We start from the raw sequence: 21,083 nt of genomic DNA, 5'->3' as shown, positions 1-21,083 counted from the left end.
TTTTCGTGCGATCGATCACAGAAACTTGCGCGTCGATGGAGGGACGGTGTGTTAGATCAGTAAGAGGACAAAGGTACGGTTTGTTCATCGTAAACAATAGAGTCGATTAAACAGAAATATTAGGGAAGAGAAAGAATCAAAACCGTGCATACAATTTTGTTACTCATGCACGGATCGAAACTTCGAAACTTTGAACGCTCTCGATGAGCGGCTCGGTCAGCGAAAAGCTGATAAATTCGTGTTTGAAGAAGGCTAAGATCTAGAACGTCTAATCTAACGTTTGCTGACTCGTCCAAGTACGTGCACACTTCCGTTTCCACTTAAGTTCGTCGTAAACGATTACGATTCGCGTTACCGAATACCGCGTTGATGTCAAAAATTTTCCTATTATTCACAATCGTTGTTTAAATTGTTAAAATTAATCGCAAAAGGGAACGTAATTATTCCAACTAATCCCAAACGCTGCTACTACTGCTTCGTTCCACCCCTTACTTCATAAAAACCTAACCAAAACTCGGCGAAAGATTACCCATTATCGTCTCGATAATCGCGTATAACCGATGTGTTATACAATCCAACGGAATCCAACTCCTCTCGAGGAACGGAGGAACGCCTCATCTCGAAGGGAAATCGAAGAGAGAGGGATGTGTGCGGGTCGTTAAAAGTCTAATCTGTTGAGGGAAGAAGGCCTCGTGCGCCTTGCTGCCCAACTCGTGAACCAACCACCCTCCATTGTGACGAAGCCCGGTGCCACGTTTCTCACTTAAAGATAGCCAGCCAAGGGTGTGTGTGTATATACCGTGTAATATGGCACGGAGGAGATAAGGGCGACATGTATGTCGACGAGTCGGCCAAGATAAGCCCGAAGAACCGGCACGGTTACCGTGGGGGGGAGGGGAAGGACTTCCTCATTTCTCAACCCCCTTCCGCACTTATCGCCCGGGTTATGCGCCATTTCCATACACCTAATGGCGCACCGCGAATAGCGAAACAGCATTTCGTTTTAATGGGGAACGATGTACGCATACGGTATAATACACTACCCCTTGTTGTTACAACATTCAACTTGGTTTTGCCAAGTTCCTGTCGCCATCCTCCAACTTCCTCACTCGTTAAGTACTTTGGCAACACCCTCCTTCGACCCCTCCCTCCCCAACCGATCAACCTGAATTTTCTAATGTTCGCCTTTAAAACTTGCTTCTCCTCTCCAGCTTCTCCAGACACGTTGGAAATTGGCGATTCGAGAGAGGAGGATTCGAGAGAGGAGGATTCGAGAGAGGAATCTCTCTTTTTTTTATATTCAGTTAAGTGGGGAAATTTGCAAGTTTGGAAATATTGCAATTTTTCGATCGAACCCCCTTTTTTCGTGGGATTTAGGAAGGGTGTGTGGTTATTATTAGAGGTTGGAAATTTTGAGAATATGAAAAATGAAAGGGTTTGCTCTTTTTTTTCTTCTAGAAAGAAACATGTATGAAACATGTATCAGGATGGTGATTGAAGATGCCTTTTGTATTGGACGGATTTGAGAGATGTAAGAATTGTTGAAAAGTTTATTATTATTAAATATTAAAGGCACGTCCGATCGTTGAATAATTTATCATCATCGTGGGTTTATTTCGTTGCAGAAAATATTTATGGGTAGGAAAAAACGATATATTTTCAATTAGAAATTCATTGGAGCCTGTAAAACGAGCGGGCCTCGAGGGTAGAGGCTGGAGAACCGTTCCTCGTGGGAAATACTCGCGTATCGGAGTGACTACTTGACTACAACCACGCGAATACACGGCGCGATGTCTTCGAGAAACCAAACAACGCAAAAATCAATAGACATGGAGGGTGCGCGACAGTTTGACCTCGCGTTTATATATTCGGGGTGCAAAAGGTTTAACGGGAGTATCACCGTGAAAAATCGTGTTTTCCTTTAAATCGCATCCAGATAGTTTGGAGATATTTTTAATGAAATCTTTCATCTTCCTTAACAAATCTTCTCGAAGAATTTGTCTTGAATTTTCTTCAAATTTCTCGAGGACGAATAATCATTTCGTAAAATTTATCTTCGATTTCTCTTCCTTGAGCGAAGAGATTTTTTACAATTAAAAAAAGAAAGAAACATTGTTCGCTCGTCAAATTGAAATCGATTTATCAGCTACGGGAATTGGGGGAAACGTTTGAACTTTCGAAGAGTTATCCACACGTGGCGGTCAGTAATTTTCCTCTTCGTTAACGAGCACGAGTCTATTTGCATTCCGTGCAACCTGTTCCTGTTTGTGCCGTTCATTTGCACGTTTTATCGCACGTGTTATTTTTCTGTGTATGTCCACGTCTCGCTGTATACATATTCATACGATACGCGTATCGCTTTATCTTCGCCGCGTTCCTTTGGAAATGATAGGACCGCATACCTCTTCGTACGAATGGTTTTAGGAGAGATATCTCGTTTTCACCGTGGCCGCCATTAGATTCTCTAATTTAATGGTAAACGAAACATCCTCTTTTGAATCTTTGAGCGAGCTTCGGTTGAGTCGTAGTTGAATCAGATTCTGAAAGCTAGATAAGAGGAACTGATAAAAATTAGAATGCAAAATTCGATGAGAATTCTTTTAGGGGATATTTCGTCGAAAGTTTTTTGAAAATCCTAGAAAATTTTATTTTTGACACTGGTGGTATTCATCACACGTATTATCCACGATTATTTTTTAAAATTCAATCTCACGGATATTCTTAACAAATAAATTTGTTCGAGTCGATCTTATATATTATTATATACCGAGCGTCCAAAAGAAATTTAATTTTCATATTTCACTTTGCCGATCCGATCGTATATAAACTTCTTAACATCCTTCGACACCGTCTATAACGCGTGGATTACTTTTATCATACTTACTTCGAGGTTGGATTATGCGAATCATATTCTGGATACGCCGTGGTGGATACGCTTACGCGGAATAAATGGCGGTACGTTGCAAAGGAGGACTTGAGAAAATTGCGAAACTCGAGGTAAAACTTTGAAAATTTAAAAGATGACATTGATTCTTATAATCAAACGATATGGAAGAAGGATAACCTCTGATCTTTAAAATCGAATTAAATCGTGAAATTTCTTATCTAAAAAAAAAATTGAATATATATATATATACATTTCAATCCAAAACTAAACTAAAACGCGCGTATCGATCAAAATAAAATTGCGAATGTCGATACGATAATTTCATCTTGCAAAATTAACTAAGATGAAACCACGCCGTATACGTAGAGAATAGCCGCAATCGACGAGCACGTGGGCAAAATCACCGCGGAAAGCACGAAACGGATGCGTCCACCTTCCGACTCCTCCATCATTTCCCTCTTAAACCTCGATCCTCCCCTTCCAGGGACCCAAGCCTTCTCCGCAAGCCTCAATTTTGGGAAGAGTCACCGAGCTGAATGCACGCTCGACCGTTTATCAACGCAATTGCGGTAATCTCGAAAGACGTAATAACCGCGGCGAGAGTGTGTGCGCGCCGTTCCTTACGTGTGTAACGCGCGTGGAACACGCGGCTTCCGCCTCTTCCGACGTTCACCGTTCTTCGTTGCCCGCGGATACACGGCTCGTTGACGGCCGGCTTAATCCATTAGGAAGCGAGATAACGCGATTCTTTTACACGTTCGATATTATTTAACATTCCTCTAATATTTATGATCCAGATCTCAGATTATTTTCTATCCAACTTTTTCTCTTTCGAATATTTATTCCTGCGATTAAATATATATATATGTGTGTGTGTGTGTGTGTGTGTGTGTTGAAGGTTAGATAGATGAAATTTAAATGTGAATTTTATTCGTTTTTTCGTCTCTCAGGGATTTTTAAAGGAATGAAAATAATTGTCAGAGAGGAGGGGAACGATTATTTTCTACTCAAGTTTTTTACAGTTTTTCTTTCGAATATTTATTCGTGCGATTAAATATATATGTACAAAATTGAAGATTAGATAGATAGGGATTTACAAATGATATTCGGAGTAAAAGAAAAGAATAATATGAGATTTAGGCAGATATCTAGGCGAGGTGTTGCGAAATGTAAATTTTACGATATTCGTTTCATTTCTCAGAGATTTCTCGTTCCTAAAGGAATGAAAATAATTGTCAGGGAGGAGGGGAACGATTATTTTCTATTTTCCAACTTTTGTACAGCCTTTCTTTCCAATATTAAAAATATTAAAATAAATATTTATTCGTGCGATTAAATATTTATATATATGTATATTTTTTGAAGATTAGATAGATAGGGATTTACAAGTGATATTTGGAGTGAAAGAAAAGAATAAAATGAGATTTATCCAGATATTTAAGCGAGGTATTGCGAAATGTAAATTTTACGATATTCATTTGATGTCTCGGAAAGATTTCTCGTTTTTAAAGGAACGAAAACAATTGTCAGAAGGGGGGAGAGAGGGGGGACAAGGAAACGTTAATTCGAACGAATTCGATGCGATCGACGAGCCGCGACGTTGTGGATGTTAATTAAACATCCTTTCGTTAATTGCGCATATAACGAATCGCATTTTCGACCGGTCGTGCCTGGCCTCCTATTTCTTCCTTCTTCCCCTTCTCTCTCTCTCTCTCTCTCTTTCAGAAGGAGTTCCAGTTGGTAACGAAATCGGAAACGGGCGGAAATTGCACGGTTTAAATCTCGCGGCCAGAGATCGTTTTTTTTTTTTAAATATCATCTTTATTCGTATGTAACGATTAATTAAAATTCGAAAATATCGATTTTCGAATTTTTGTTTGGAAGATCAAAGTTTTCTTCAAAAACTTTCGTATCAAAATCGAGAGAAGAAGAATCGATCGAATGAATCGAAGTGAAACAGAGGCGTTGTAGAATCGTGCACAAGCTCGACACCCTTTCGATTCGAGGAAACAAGGAGGAGGAGTTGGGGAGGCGAAAAAATTTCAATCCCCTCTACATACACGCGCACACATACACACACATACTTGTATCGATCACAAAAATTTCCGCTCGTGCACCCTCGAAAAACCTCCCTCCATCAGATGGTAACGCACGGCCAATTAATCAAATGACGCGAAATATAAAAGGGCCCGATTGAATTTCCAGGGAAAACGTGGACGCGGCCGCATAAACGTGGCGAAACGTGACGTTCGCCAAACCATCGTGTCCACTTGAGTCGCATAATTGAATGGAGTAAACTCATCCTCTGTTCGCTGTGTATATGTGTATGTATTTCGACTCTCTCCTTCTCTCTCTCTCTCTCTTTCTCGATCTCGTTCTCCTTCTCCCTTCGCGAGCTTCTCGTTTAACGTCAATTTCAATCGGGCTCGGTTAATTGACGTCTACCGTCCAAAGAAATGTATTCGATGGCGGCTAAACGAATTCCGTTCTCTTTTTTTTTCCTCTCTTTTTTCCTTTTCTTTTTTTCCTCCTCTTTCACTGTGAACACGTCGTGAGAACGAGGGAAACGAGCGCGAAGAGGGATTAAAAAAAAAAAAAAAAAAAAAAAAAAAAGAAAGAAAAAGAAAAAGGAGGAGAAAGAAAGGAAGGAGAAGAGAGAGGGGAGTCGGGTATCAGTATTTTATTCCATCGCGGGAGAGACATTTAAAGACGGAGAGCGGGAGGGCTGTATGCATATAAACGAACGCGGCCACCGTTGCTTTGAATACGCTTTGTTTCCCCCGATGCGGAAAAAGGGAATTTCGTTAACGATAGGTGCGCCCCCGCTGAGAGGCTACCGCTCCCAGGAAATTAGCGATACCTTGCGTTGCCTTTGACGATTCAACAAACTACCAGCTTGATTATATTTTATCGTTTCCTCTTTTATTCTCGGGTATATATATATATATATGTACACAGTATATCGCGATATATACTTTCTTTTCTTTTGTAATTCCCTCCCCCCTCTTTTTTCGGTTTATCATTGTTCCGCTTTTGTTTTCGAGATAAAGGGGGTCTGGATTCGCGGGACGATGCTCTAGGAGTTTAATAGGGCTTGGTATTCCTTCCTTCTTTTTTATCGGCTCGGGAAAAAGGATTCGATTCGAAAATCGAGTAGTTTCTAATCCTTCTCTCTCTTTCTCTCTCTCTTTTAAGTATTGGTATTCGATGTGCTTATCATTCTCAGTAGAGTGAGGCTTGTTATTAATTAATAACTATTATAATTGTTAATTGGTGAAATTGGTTTGTATTTAAATTTCTATAAAAGAAATTTTATACGATGAATATTTTGTCTCGACATATATATATATATATATATATATATATATCGTAATTCCATTTGCTACGAACATACGATGTAATTTCGCTACACACGTTTGTTTCCAATATTTCTTGAACACGTAAATTTCTAATCGATCGAACGAAAAATCATCAATCGAATCGAAAGGAATTGGATTCCTTATATTCGCGCGAATTTGTTTTGTCTAATTGATCCAATTATATCGATTCGTCGGGGATTTGACAAGATATCGTAACGAAAAAAAAAAAAAAAAAAAAAAAAATGGCGTCATATTGAATTTTCCCTTCTCGGGCGAAGATAAATTTCGTCGTCCCCCCTCCTCCCTTTCCCCGCGCGCAATGAAATCAAAACAAGAGGTGGAGGAAGAAAGGGGGAGGGAGAGGGGGCGAAGGAAGAGGACAGAGACAATCGAAGTGTTTTATGCGGCGTCGTGAGACACTCGAGGCGAAGGGTGTAGCGGTATGCATATAGACGAAAGCTCGTTCGGCGGTTGAATACGCTTTGTTTTTCGTCGAAAGACAATTCAGACGTCTATGCGAGTGCAGAAGAGGGAGCGATGAATTTAAACGGATCGAGGCGGGTCGAGGCTAACCCGGCAACGAGAGGAAGGGAGACGGGTTAAAGTGTCATGGACAGAAACGTGAGGAGGAAAAAGGGGATGTAGAAGAGAGAGAGAGAAAAAAAAAGGAATAATATATACTCCATTCTTATTAACGTACAAATCTTTCGATATATTTTTTTCAACAGAAGACACTTTTTGAAGAATCTTGAAAATTATTTATAAAAGTTATAAAAAGAAGTATATATGAAGTATAATGAAATATTATTCATTGTGTTCATTGTTTTAATCCATTGAATCAACGGAATGACACGTGTCCATATAAATTATTCTTCGCTTTTGTAGCAATTCTTCGCTTCGTAAGGGATGTTCGAAACAGATATATCGATAAAGAAAAATACGAGAGGGAAGGAAGGAAGGAAGGAAGGAAGGAAGGAAGGACACGCTGGCAACAACACCAGTCTTGTTCCCAGTCTCATTCTCAAAGGATAGAATCCGGGTACCCTTCATTACAACCGACCCTCTTCTCTTCTCTCTCCCATTAATAAGCGGCCTAAACAAACTGCCGTCATATAAATACTTGGATTTCCAGTTACCTCGTCCACTCTCTCTCTCTCTCTCTCTCTCTCTCTCTCTCTCTCTCTCTCTCTCTTCTCTCTCTTTCTCTCGCGCAGAAGCAAAGGGAAGCCGGTAGCAGGATCAGCTTCGTTCTCTCGTTGTCGTTCATCCTCTCGCACTCCACCCTCTCCTCTTCCCTATAATTAAATTTGCACCGCGCTCCGTGAGTTTGGCTCCTCCGTTCATTTAATCGGACACCGGCCGTTAGTATAATTAAAAGCACATCTCTTTTGGAATTCGCCTCATCCGGATACCTGCCTCTCTCTCTCTCTCTCTCTCTCTCTCTTTCTCCGACTCTCGCAGCCGTCACCCTGTGTCTTTCGAGCGTGCACCCAACGTTACACCCCTTCGTGTCTTGTCCAACTCTCTGCCCCCTCGACAGACCAACTTCCTCTCTTTCTCTCTCTCGCAGACGAGAATCCTCTTGTTCCTTAATTGCTGCGAGCCACTGCTCCGTTTCCTGTACGTGTTTTTGGCGGTTCTATGCGAAACGAATCTTTCTTCGTTCCGCCATTTCATTATTTACGAAAAATTTGAAGATTGCTTACGATCGATTGCCTCGACAAGTTGATCGAGATAGATCCATCCGAGTAATAATTGGAGTGGATGTAAAAATTCTATTCCCTTTATTATTTTTAACCATTTGATTTGATTTGATTTGATCAGTCGTTGAGTGATATAACGAACGATAACGTGGAGGAAATTTGAAATTTTTACGTTTAGAAATTAAGTTTCCACTTTCTTCTTTGGAAGAAAGAAGTTTTTTTTTCTTTAGTAGACGAAGGAACTCGTTTTCCTGTGTGTGGAAATGTGTACGTGACGAAAAGGAATTATCGTAACACGGTGGATTTATACGACTGGTTCGAAGATTTGGCAGCCCCGGTATATTGGTTACACATTTCGTTTACGGTGCAGTAAAACTTTGAAATAGAATCACGCGCATTCCTACCCACTAGCGCACGTGCTAGTTTTCCCTAGCACCTAGCGTGGCTGTGTTTTATGGACACATCGAAAGTCAATTTATCTATTTCGTTTATTCGATTTTAATAGGAGTAGCGTACCACACGGGGAGGAAAAATTTTTTATCGTTGTTTTATTATCATTATTTTCCCGCCACAACGAGGGGGGAGGGGAGGGGAGGGGTGAAGACTCGGAGGCGGGACGTAAAAATTGGAAAATATAAAAGGCAGGGGGGGGGGAGGGAGGTGGGAAACGAGCGGGGAATACGAAAAAGTCGAACACGTGACGTGTACGGGCTGAGCACGGCCGTAAACTTAAATCTTATTTCGCGGTGGTGAAGTTTCCCGTTATGAAACGCGTAAATCTTGTTATTAAGCAAGTCCATTTGACCGAAGTCTTGTTTCTAAGTCTGTTTTACTTATTTTCATCGTCGACGAGACACGGCTCTTCCAAGGATTATATTACCTCGAGGATCTTATGTAAAAACACACGTACGTCACGTGTAACGTTTAAGCAAAACACCGTCGTGAGCAAACATGACGATAATTGAATATCTGTAAATTATACGCCGCACGTTTAATAATATCGGCGATAATGTCGTTTAAAGACATTGGCGGTATATAATATTTTATGCATCCCCGGATATTGATTTTTATCACATTTTGATCACAAGTAACGAAAAAAAGAAAAACTAAATCAAGACTGCGAAGCATTCTCACACTACGAAGATCGGTTGGTTTAAAAAATTAATAAAATATATTTTCGTTACCTTTGTAAAAAAAAAAAGAAATAAATAACTAAAGAAATAAAAATAAAAAAATCGAATACTGTTAATTAATGGTTAGCATTAATAACATTGTTTCGAATCACATAGGATCATAAGGTGAGAATCCGCATGATTGAATGACACGAGGCAAGAAAGATAATAGATAAATAGATGAATAGACGAGAGGAAGAGAAGACGTAAATTTATACTTAACGATGATTGGAGTATTTAAAAAGTGGAAAAAATATAACTAACAAATAACTAAAGAAACGTATATCGGGTATTAAGTTAATGGTCACGTGGCGCTAGTATCGCGTCACAGCGTTAATATTCAATCGTCGTTTCGTTACGCGAAAGGCATCGTCCCTCGTAAAATTAAGATTCCGAAAGACGCAGAAACAGAGAATCACGAGGCAGGGAAGATGATAAATAGATGAGAGGACATAAATTTAATCTCCCGATAATTCGAATATTTAAAAAGGTATAACCAATGAATAGTCGAAGAAACGCGACTATTGGGTAGTAAGTTAATGGTCGCGTGGCGCTAGTGTCGCGTTAATAATCGACGTCGTTTCGTTACGCGAAAGCCATTGTCCCTCGTAAAATCGGAAATTAAGATCCCGAACGATCGAGAGACTCGAGAGAAAACGAGCGAGGCAAGGGAGATGATAAACAGATGAGAGGACGTAAATTTAATCTCGCGATATTATTCGAGTATTTAAAAGAGTATAACCAATGAATAATCGAAGAAACGCGTATATTGAGTTAACGCGTCGCGTGGCGCTAGGTGTCGCGTCTCTCGCGGAGAGACATTGGTCCCTCGTAAAATCGCAAGTTGAGATTCCACGCGATGCGGCGCGAAGTGTGTGCACGCGAAGAAGTCACGAGGCAAGGATAAATAGGCGGGGAGAGGAGAGAAATTTGGTCGTTTTGTCTGGCGCTAAAGCCAGAACGAAGCTAAGCAGTCTTGAGAGGATAAGAGAATTAAAGATCAGAGATGGAGGCTCGATGAAATATTCAGACGGAAACATCGTCTTTCCGCGATCATTAAATCGCGCGGCCCGTGCTGCGAATCAGGAGTATTAAGGGATGAGCGGGAACGAATGGAACGCCGACCCGGCGTGAAATATAAATGGGGAGGGGGGAGGGGGGGTGAATTATTAAGCGGGGGAGAGGCAGATGCCAAAAATAATAGCGTAAACGCGAGAGGAAGAGTATGTGTGTGCATTCAAAGAGAAATTGTACGGGTTCTTGAGCACCTGACGGAGAAGTTCGTTTTGGAAATTAATCGACAAGTGTCTAGGTTGGATCTATTACGAGGTTGGCTTGCAATTTCGTGGAGAAATGAAAGAAATTTATGAATAATGGCGGGAGCGAAGAATTTAGTTTCGGTTTATTCTTGATTCAATTAGATTAAATCGCTTAAGATATATTCGATTTATTTATTTTCTTCATCTTTTTGTATAAAGTTTTGTATAAAGTGACGATTCTTTTATTTTAATTTTGAAATGCTTTTATTACGTAACAGAAGGTCGATCATCATGTTTAATTTTACCTACTTGAAATTCTGAATCGACGTTCAATCCTTTAGAAATATCTAAAGGAGGAAATGGTCAGAATCATTAAGCTGGTCTCTTCTTTCAGAATCGTTTAGAAAAGATCAGTTAATAAACTTTCGAAATTATCTTGAACTTTGACTTTATTAAACATCTTCTCTGTGTAAGAGGATCTAAAAATCTTCCAACTTATAATCCTGTAACGGAGAAATATTTTCGGCTCTGTCCAAATTTTAATTCAAGTCAAGTAGATGTAAATCCGTTTTCAAAATTTATAAATCAAAAATTTACCTCCAGCGACTAATCGACTTGTACGAAATTCCATGTTTAATATGATTTTTGAAATGCCAATATTTTTCATCAAAAGTTTTCGATAATTTCGTACCTCGTTTAATTTGTTAACCGATGAATTAATACTTCACTCTGGAATGCCAATATTTTCAAAAACTCTCTGCTTTTTTTTTTTTTTTTACGTATCGTTACGTTCCGATATCGATAATAAATTACATCGATATATATTCATTTGACTTTATTTCATGAATTCATCAGTTTGCTGTGGCAACAGTTTCGAATGAATTTTTAATTTCATTCAATATATAATCTCTTCCTCTTACTTTCTCAAAAACATACCATCATTCGTTCCCTCTCTCTCTCTCTCTCTTTCTCTCTCATAGAAACTTTCTTTTTTCTAAACTTTAATTCGACTTTTTTAAACGTATTGAAAATTCACAATGCAAGATTCACCATTGTTCGATGCCACCGTTTCTCTTCGACATTACATAGAAAAGATTCGATTTGCAGATTGGTATATCACGATTGATCGAAATTTCCAAAAAGTTTACACGAGATTCACAAAAATTTAAATTAATTTATCGATAAAAAAAAAAAAAAGAAAATCGAATCGAATTTCTCCTCGATACGCCTCGTGTCGCCAGGTAGATACCTTATCTACGTACCTACCTTTCCTTCAAAACGGTCTTGACTGCGAGAAAGCGAGGATGTCGATTGCAGATCCAAAGAGAAAGTAGACGAACGTCTCGGAATATCGCGACGACTTGGCAGCGAAATCAGACAGGGGACGAAAACGTGGAGAGAAAGGGGGAATAAGCGGAGAGTGGAGCGATAGGAAGAGGGAGGGAAGGAGGGGGGAGAGAACACACAGGAAGATTGGAATACCTATCCACGGGAAGAAGTCGGGGAAAGGGGAGAAAGAGAGAAAAAAAGATAACGATCCAAAGTGGAAGCGACGAGGCGAAGAGAGACGGAGAAAGAGAGAGATAGAGAGAGAGAGAGAGAGAAAGAATAGAAGCGGAGACACTTTCGCGAGATTGAGCTCGAATTCAATAAGGGATGAATAAAATATAAACCGACTGCGATACTGCGTCTGGGCTAAGGGCGGTCTCGACCCTTGTGTAAATAAATAAAAACTATATCCGAATCGCGCTTCTTTTCCTCCTTTTTTCTCTTTTCTTTTCTTTTCTTTTTTTTTTTTTTTTTTTCTTTCACTTCGAAGTCTCCACTCGGATGTTCGACGATTAAACGCGGTGCCATCTTTTCTCTTCTCCATTCGTCATTCGATCATTTCTCTCCGGTGAAAATAAGGGGTGGTGATGATCGATGCGGTGTAATTCTTTTTTTTTTGTCGTCAATTATTTATTTTACATCGGTTAATAATTTTTTGCCAAGATCGTTTCGGAATTTCTTTGGTTTTACGTAATAGATAATTTTTACACCGTCCGCTTCGTTGTATTTTGTAATAAGCTCCCCGAGAATTTATTATTGGCGAATATTGGTCGTTAAAAAGAGAAAATCGAAATATTAAAATTAGCGGTTTTTATATATATATATATATTTGATTACGTAAACCTGTTTTATTTATTCATCGAGGTTGGCTCATAAATCACATTTATAATTTATTTTGTATAACTTGAATTTCAACTGTTATTATCAATTCAATTGCCTATTGTGCCCCGGGACGACGTTTCTTTTTTCTTCTTCTTTTCGAATACCAATATATTTATCTTTTACGTTTCTTCCTTGCGAAAGATTAAAAATAAATATTATCGAATACAAATTAAGCATAGATCGAAAGGATAACGTCATCCCTGAAGTTGGCAAACAGGGAACGGGGCAGAGAAAGAGAGTGGGATAAAAGAGAGTGGCGTCTAGTAAAGTAAATAGAGCAAAGAAGTTTTTTTCATACTCTTAATTGTCGGATCGGTTACAACGAGCACGTTTCAAATAATTGGATCGCGTAGTCAAAGGGGTGTGTATCGTTCGAATTTAATCGAATCAGTCGCGAAAGTTTTCTCAAAGAAAATTGTATCTCGCGCGGAAATTCTCGATCCTCGTTCTCTCCTCGCCTTCCTTCGTGTCCCATCGCTTTGATCTTGGACCGGCGTTTAAACATTATCCTGCCGGTGAATTACTTCTTAATTAAGGCGAAAGGGAACGGGTCAAGATCGAAAGTGGAAAGTTTTCACTCGCGAGAATAAAAAGACGGTCGAGCGCCTCTCCCCTCCCCTTCCCCCCCGTTGGTTTATTTATTTAATCGCCGATGGTGGCCTCCTCCGCTTCAGGATCTATCTTTATTTGGAAAGAGGAATTGTTCGAAGGAAGGGAACGCGCGGTATTCCTTCTCTCTTTGAATCTCGTTTCGAGGCGAAGGAACAGGCGTTAGGAACAATTAACAAAGATATATCAAATAGATATATTTTGAGGTTAATTATTTTTCAAAATTAAGATTTTCTTCCATTCGTATCGCGTGTTCTTTCTTTGTTTATTCTCGCTCCCCTGTCGAATGCTATTTTCTAGAATTAAACAACAACAATTCAATAATAAAAATATCCGTGGAATATCTTGTCCTTTGGCCACGAGGGTTATTAGAAGAACGTTGCCAATTTTCCAGATTTCAACATCCTTCGCGATTACTTCCCTTCGTGAAGGGAAAAAGAAAATGTTGGAAAAGGGTATTAAAATTAAATAACCGATATTTGTTCATCGAAACGATTAAACACGAAATTGCGAAGAAAGTTCGAACGAAGAAGAATGGAGAACGATCTCATTATATAGATAAGACGATGGATGGGAGATCAATTATCGAAATGTCGAAGTTGGGCCTCTGTGTAACAGCATTCGCGTATTAAGCGTTTGTGGAGGCGCAGGCAGGTACAGGTTGTTGCGGACTGGTTAGGTCGTCGAGCTGGAAAGAGGGAGGGAGGGGAAGAAGCGGAGGAGCGGCGGCGGCGGCAGCCAGCAATATTTCGTGTTCATAGCGTTGCTAAGCCGCAACTAACCGCCTTGTTAGGAAGTTACTCCTCCTCTTGACCCCTCTCATTCTCTTCCTTCTGTCTGCTCTGTCTCTTCCGGTTTCTCTTCTCATCCCCTCTGTTTCCGCCTCCTCTCCCTCCCTCTCCCTCGTTCCTTGTTCTCGCGATGCACGCTTCGCTCCGCTTGTCTCGCGAGCGTGCACGTACACAATGGAGCGTATATTAGATTTTTTCATTACCCTCGTCGCGCAATCTGCATACCTCCTTCCGGAGCAGTTTCTTACAACGTTTATTATTATTATTTTTCATGTCCGTTTCCGGTCATCATTCTCACTTTCACCTTTCCATATGATATCTCCATTTCCCCCTTTTTTTTTTTTTGCAATTCTTCTTGCGATTTTAATTGGATTTTACATATTTACACGTAATTTTTATTATTATTTTTTTTATCATCATTTTCATTGTCTTTTTCCGTGTTGCTGTCTATACATTGCAAATATTCTGTATGTTAATTAAAATTTTCGAAAGATGAAAGTTTTAGAGTTTGAGAAAAAAAGTTGATTAGAAAAGAATAGAATTAGTCGTTAGATTTTATTAATCGGAGTAAGTTTAAAAATCTACAGCTTCCTTTCGCGTAATGAAGTGCATTAATCATCCATTTTGTCTTAAAATTCTCGAGGGGATGAATTGATACACGTAAATTTTTCCTTCGCGACTTCGGTTGATACACCTTCGTCCCGGCTCATCTTCATCCACGTTCCCCGCCCATCGAGGCATCCTCGTTCCATCCTCTTCCTTCGCTCGTTTCGACCAGCGAGGCTCCTGCGGCTCTGTATCTCTCGAGCTCCCAGTTTCCTCTTTCGGGCTAAGTCAGCCAGCAGGTACTAAATCATAACTTGAGAAATTCACGTAGGGCACCTTTAAGGCCTCCGAGAAAGCTCGAGGAGAATACTGCTGCCCTTGCAAACCTTTGATAACTAAGTACGTGCTACCTCGCAGTCTGCTAACCCTCACCTTCTCCTGCCTCCTCGAAATAGCTATCGTTCTACCCTGTATCTTGATTGCACGTTGTTGTTACAACCTGTATATATATATATCTGCACTCTGCCCTCTTTCGAGATACCCTCTTCTAGATTCCGAAATGTTGTTTCTGTTGTGGCTAATTTTCTAATGGCTTGCATGTTGGCAAAATTTGATCGCTTGTTTTCAAGCTGGGATTATATTTTATAATTTTTAATTTGTAAAATTTCATTAGTTTCATTATCGAATCTAACGATTGGAATTAACACAGTGATCGGATAAAATAAAAGAACGAGAGAATTCTTGAATGCTGTAATACAAAATAGTGAACAAAATTTTGCTTTGCATTTAGAAGTTCATTTCGAAATCGAATTTAATTAAATTCATTGAAATTTGGGGAAATGTACTTAACCTAGAATTACGTCATAATCGGCAAATAATTTTTTAAATCAGCGTATATACTCTTCTTCGTCTTCTTCTTCCTCTTGTACCGCATGCACAAATACTCCTCCGCAATAAAAAATCAGCAGAGCAAGGCACGCGTGTCGAGGGAACAATGCGTATCGATTCTACTATCGGCGAAGATAGAAAGCGAGCCGAGTCTATCGGGTTTCTTCTCGAGTGGCGGCCCACTAGCATTAAGGGGAGTTTTCAACGCGACCAACGCATTGTCTCGTCAAGGATCAACGTTCGCCGGGCGCATTAATCTTGATACGTGCCTTATCCAATTTATCTCGACCGATATATGACGTTATTAAATACGTGACCTTACCGCCATCTTGTAATTCCGCCCCCTGTTTCCACGCCGTGGCGCCACCGTGCGATAACGGCAAGCCTAATAGAAAATGCGACCGGAATAAATAGTAAAATAAATCATTTATAAATAAATGAAACGAAGCGAACTTTTTTTTTCTTTTTTTTTTTTTTTTTTTTCTTTTTTTTGGATATTCAAAGATATTCGCTCGAAATCCTTGATTTTCGTCCTTGCAATTAACCGTTGTTGTTACCGAGAGATTAATGCAGCTTCTGGCGTTACTGGTGGAAATATGAGATCGCGAGTTCAGCGTTCTTTCCATGTAATTGCAGATGCGTTGGTTGGATAGAATTTTACGCGGATTTATGAATCCGCAGTTTGAGCTTTCAGATTTATTGGATTCGGTGGACGGATTGCGGTGGACACTGTATAGAATTTTACGTACGTTTGGAAGCGTTAATTAAGCATCTTTACGCGATAGATAATGGGGATATATGAAACATGTGATGTAACAATACGTAACGAGATTGAACTTGAGTTGATCTTAAGAAGGATATGACAGGTTTTTGGACGATGAGTTTGGAACGACAAATTTCGTATATAATATGAAAATGTAAATGTTGATTAACATTGATAATGTAATAAATGGTAGAATCAGTGTAATAATAGTAATGGAATATTGGTGTTACTGTGAAGTGCACTTTTAGTGATTAACCATAATAATTAGCGGTAAGCAATCTTCTAATGGTTGCGATACAAGTAATGTAATGGAGTAATGATGTATTTGAGATTATGGTTAACTGATTAACTTAACTGATCAATTAGTAATGCAATACAACTTGATAATATCTAACTGTTAGCTTTAAATTTTATTAATTTCCATAGGGTGTATCAATGGACACTATCGAATAATAAAGAATTAATTTTTACCTTTTCATCGCATATTAATCTCACGATTTCAAATTTCCTCAAATTGTCGACGATCATCCAAAAAAATATATATATATATATATATATATATATATATGCATTAAATATTGCTCCCGTGCCAAAAATATAATCCTTCCTCTGTCCGCTAAACGTCCCGAATAAACGAGGCGATCGGTGGCGTGTATTTTGCGCGCGAATTCACGGATGATTAACGGTCCATCGTTCTTTTATGTTTCAGGTACGTAATTCAAATGGATTTCCTGTGTCCTCGCCACTTATCGACCGGTCGGTGAGTAAATGGAACTTATTAATTAATTAAAACCGTACCAGTGTAACGAGAATGTTCCAAGAATTGCCCTCCATCATAAAAAACTCAATAAAATGCGAAATAGAAAAATTTGTAAGAGAGAGAAAAAAAAAAAAACATCTCCATTTCGCATTCATCGATTATTCCGTAATTTCAATTCTCTTCGTACAAATAAATAGAAAACTATAACATTCTTTTTTTTTTTTAAATTAGAATTACAAAAATATTATCGCAAATATTACGATCGATTTCCATTACCCACCACCCCCTTACCTTACACGAGACAGAAAAAAGAAAGAAAGAAAGAAAGAAAAAAAATAAATAAATAAACGAAAGAAAGTTGGCAAACCGAATCCCAAAAGCATTCGCTATGAAAACGAATTCCACGAAGCCGAAGAAAAAGATGCCTCCCTCCACCCCCCTCTATATAATTGAACGATGTGTGTACAAAGGGGGGGAGGGGGTGCACACTCGATACGGCTACGATCGTTAAACGAGCGATAATATCGTCGTCGTCGTCGTCGTCGTCGAAGCTAAAGCATCGTCATTGTCCCCCCGTGACGTCACCGGTGGCCACTCCTTTGTGTGCAGCCGATCAACAATCGCGCGCGGCGATCGCCCTCTCGCGTCTGTGCGGCGAAACGCGAGGCGAGGACCTAACCTAACCTCGACTCACCTCCTCCCCACGCGCCTGATTATGGGCCGTGGATAGCCCTTTGCTTGCCAAGGGCGTGCACGACCGTGTGCAGACCTGTTCTTTTGTTTGCACTGTGAGGAGAGGTGAGCGTGCAACCGGCAACGCGCAAAAGGGGGACCGGAGCGTGGGCGGGCGAGCGGGGGTCGGTGGAAAGGCGACTCGAGGGGGGGTTTCGCGTTCGACTATCAAATTTCACTGGCCGAGCCCGCGACCGCGTTTCGAAACGTACCTCCTCGTAATTAGAATGCCGGGTTGATCATCGAGACGGGAGAGTGGAGAGAGAGAGAGAGAGAGAGAGAGAGAGTGTTGTTTCGCGGAGGTTAAACGAGGCTCGTCGCTCCTTCGTGAGTGGGGGAATGGTGGTTTGGTTCCTTTTTGTATCCTTCGATTTTTCGCGGTTAATATTTTATCGAACGATATCCGATACAAGTCGAGAGGACTCAGAAGAACTTGAATCGGGTAAATGTAAAATATTGTAGAAACGATGAAGATCGGTTTTAAAATAATACGATCGTGATACAATCGGCATAGTGTCGTTTCATTTTCCATTGTACGTTAAAATCGAGGCAACTTCGATTCCATTTTATATATATATATCGTGTACGCGTCTTTTATTGAACGATTTTTTATTCAAGATGAAATTTGGCCAATTGATTCGAGGGAAGAGTATACGGAGCAATTATCCACCGCGAAAGAGGTCGAGTTATTCGAACCAAGTTAATAACAGGCGGACAAAGTGGAGGAGGGGGGGTGTATTGTATCGCGTGGAAAAATTTTCTGTGCCGATCCGTCGCCGATTAGTCTGCGAGCCCGGCGCCCGGCGAATTCAACCAGTCGCAACCCTTTCGCTCGGCCGGCGTATTGCATGCCTTATCGACTCGCCAGATGCAAATTTAGAAATACGTGGCGACGTCGTGTCTAGTGGCTCCGGCGCACGCGACCTATCGCGCCCGCCCGTTTGCGAGATACCCGTTGTGGAAATAGATATTTTTGTAATTGAAACCGATCGATCGCTATCGTATCGCGACACGTATCGTGCCTGTGGATAATAACCGCGTGGGCCTCTTCACCTATCGTTAACCCTTTCCAGACTAATCCGATAATTTTGCGTAACGTGCAGAGGGGAGGGGAGATTTTGATGAAGAAAAAGAAATAAAAAATCGTGTCGAAACGAACGATAAACTTTTTCTTTTTTCTTTTTTTTTTAGAAATACCATGGAATTTCGAGTGTTTCGACGAAATCATCTGTCGAGACGTCGATCGGTTGATAAGTTATATAGTTTTGAGGGAGGGGAGAGAAGATCTGGCGAATTTGATGAAGATAAAGAAACAAAAAATTGTGTTGAAACGAACGATAAACTTTTTCTTTTTTCTTTTTCTTTACAAATACCATGGAATTTCGAATGTTTCGACGAAATCATCTGTCGAGACGTCGATCGGTTGATAAATTATATAGTTTTGAGGGAGGGGAGGGGAGATCTGACGAATTTGACGAAGATAAGAAAAAATTGTATCGAAACGAACGATAAATTTCTTCTTCTTCTTCTTCTTCTTTTTCTTTAGAAATACCATGGAATTTCGAATGTTTCGACGAAATCATCTGTCGAGACATCGATCGGTTGATAAGTTATATAGTTTTGAGGGAGGGGAGGGGAGATCTGACGAATTTGATGAAGATAAGAAAAATTTGTATCGAAACGAACGATAAATTTCTTCTTCTTCTTCTTCTTCTTTTGTTTTAGAAATACCATGGAATTTCGAGTGTTTCGACGTTTTAAATAAGTAAAAATAATTTCGAATGTTTCGACGAAATCATCTGTCGAGACGTCGATCGGTTGATAGAGTATAGTTTTGAGGGAGGGGAGGGGAGATCTGACGAATTTGATGAAGATAAAGAAACAAAAAATTGCGTTGAAACGAACGATAAACTTCTTCTTCTTTCTTTTTTTTTTTTTTTTTTAAGAAATACCATGGAATTTCGAATGTTTCGACGAAATCATCTGTCGATCGGTTGATAGGATATAGTTTTGAAAGAAGAGAGGAAAGTATACAGAGTCGAAGTCAGTTTCAGTGCTAATTTGCTAATTAAGAATCGTGACCGGTCGAGGCAAGTCTTTTTCCTTTTTTTATCGTTGCTCGATCTTTCAATCGAAGTTTGCTCGAACTGCTCGAAGGCCAAAGCGGATTTAAGCAGTTTAAAGACGTATCGTGGCCTGCTCGTCCACCTTCGAAATAATATTAACGCGGAAAATGAAAGAGGAATTGTAAAATTGTAAAATATGAGGGGGAGGGAGGGGAAGCTTGTTGGAGAATGGGAATTTTAAAAATAGACGAAACTGCGATGGCGGTGCCGCAATCTTGCGGCTGCTAAATTCTAGTTGCGGTTCTTTAATGCCGCTAATTAATTTGACCTACGTCTGTCGAGGAGGAGGAAGACCGTCGTTAGACGTTTAAAAACATCGAGTGCCGTGAATTACAAAACCTTGACGTATAATGCAATACGTATCGCAAAATATTCTTACGTTTAATACGCTAATTAGTTTCGACCTTCTTGTTGGGAGAACAGACGAGAGGAGAAAAAGACGATCGTTTAAAGAAAAGAGATTGGAAATTCTTTTTATCTTTAGATAATTCCATTTTGTATTGGTTCGCATTTTCGAGTTATATAACGAAAATGAACAACTTCCAAATCATTGTTATTCTAAAAAAAAAAAAAAAAAAAAGTGTATACAAAAGATTGTAAAAATTTAACCGCAACTATCTTGTGCATACAAAAATCTCTAAAACCACACCATATTTCCATAATTTCCAATTATATCCAAGCGCTCGTCAAGAGTGATTTAAAAGATAAAAATAAACTTTCGTTTCATTTCCATTCAAGGGAGATCGAACGGCAACAATTTTCGCGCCAAACAAATAAACGGCGAATTACCTCGAAACGATCAAAAATTCATTTCCAAACTTTCGCCCTCTCCGCACCCCGTATACACCCATGTATACACCCCCTGGATAACCGGACACGTGCACCAACTGTGGAAAAATTTCCTATCGATTGCTAATATTCCACCCCTCTCCCTTGCTCTCCTTTGCTCGAATTGCGAGCATTTTAATATCCATTTTAACATCCTTCGCGCACCGCATAAAATGGCGATCGTCCGCCCGTGTTAAAGTAGTCCGCTCGTATTCGGTCACCAGCGAGGCTTGGTAAAGCCTAGGGAAACGTCTACGCCGCGCAAATATGACACGCCAATATCAATATCTGTTTACGACATTGGTCGAACCACCCTCCCCCTCCGGAGGGGAGGAGGTTAACGCACCTCCATATATAGCCGCCGTTACTCCGTGTATACGGATACAATATTCCACTGTGCACGTATAGGTGGCGTTCCTTTCTTTCTCTCTATCTCTCTCTCTCTCTCT

The 21,083-nt window shown here is 39.9% G+C and overlaps 1 protein-coding gene across 13 annotated transcripts in view; it reads left to right on the top strand.

The window, feature by feature from the left end:
* LOC122713978 (AF4/FMR2 family member lilli-like) overlaps positions 1-21,083 on the top strand; it is a 446,526-nt gene that overhangs the window by 239,059 nt on the left and 186,384 nt on the right. The window contains exon 1 of one of the 13 annotated variants that reach the window (XM_043934964.1): positions 16,905-16,948. The exons of the other annotated variants lie outside the window; for them this stretch is intronic. The gene's annotated coding sequence lies outside the window, so the exon portion shown is untranslated. Of the gene's footprint in view, positions 1-16,904; positions 16,949-21,083 lie in introns of those variants that run through there. 13 annotated transcript variants of the gene reach the window in all.

The sequence above is a fragment of the Apis laboriosa genome, unplaced genomic scaffold (assembly GCF_014066325.1).
Source record: "Apis laboriosa isolate Shangri-la unplaced genomic scaffold, ASM1406632v1 scaffold112_cov148, whole genome shotgun sequence".
In the NCBI taxonomy this organism is placed as follows: domain Eukaryota; kingdom Metazoa; phylum Arthropoda; class Insecta; order Hymenoptera; family Apidae; genus Apis; species Apis laboriosa.
Note: the sequence above shows the minus strand (reverse complement) of the source record. Positions and strands in the feature narration are given on the sequence as shown.